This window comes from Brassica oleracea, chromosome C9, assembly GCF_000695525.1.
Source record: "Brassica oleracea var. oleracea cultivar TO1000 chromosome C9, BOL, whole genome shotgun sequence".
Taxonomy (NCBI): domain Eukaryota; kingdom Viridiplantae; phylum Streptophyta; class Magnoliopsida; order Brassicales; family Brassicaceae; genus Brassica; species Brassica oleracea.
In genome coordinates this window covers 24,523,916-24,524,740 of record NC_027756.1, presented here as the reverse complement: position 1 = coordinate 24,524,740, position 825 = coordinate 24,523,916, and positions in this window count along the sequence as shown.

Below are 825 nucleotides of genomic sequence, written 5' to 3'. Positions count from 1 at the left end.
TAGATTACTAGATATGTTGACAATGATGAATTGAATTGAGTTAAGGGAAACTTCTCTTTTTCTTTGGTGAGGAGTGACTGGACCGGCCTGAGTCTTCCCTTTTCTCGTGGCTTCTTGCCATCTCCATCAGGTAATACATGCCTAGCTCCTTTTGCTTTGGTGAGGAGTGGCTGCTCTTCACACACCACTTGAGTCCCTCACTTTCTGAGCTTATCAGCTCCTTCTCTTATCATGCAAGCTCACCAACACTCCCCCTCAAGCTTGAGACCGAGTATAGGGAAGATCCAAGCTTGAAGGTGAGTGCATACTAAGCTCCATGATTATTCTTGTGAGAACACCTCCATCTTCTTCAGACTTGATGCTTATAGCCCCACTTAACCACCATTGCACTGAGGAGATACCTCAGCTCACTCTCCACGCATTGCACTGAGGAGATACCTCAGCTCACTCTCCATCCTCTCTACACTCATCTGATGTGTAGGCTATGGTGACTAAACCACCATGGACATAACCGCAAGTCACCTCTCCATTGTCACAACATCTTTTCTACCCTCTTTGGAGCAGGCTGCGGACTTCTCCACAGAATGTTGGCAATATGCTTCATCTCTCCATTGTCACAACATCCTCTCTACCCTCTTTGGAGCAGGCTGTGGACTTCTCCAAAGAATGTTGGCAATAGGCTTCATTAATCCATTGTCACAACATCCTCTCTACCCTCTTTGGAGCAGGCTGTGGAATTCTCCACAGAATGTTGGCAATAGGTTTCATTTCTCCATTATCACAACATCCTCTCTACCCTCTTTGGAGCAGGCTGTGGACTTCTTC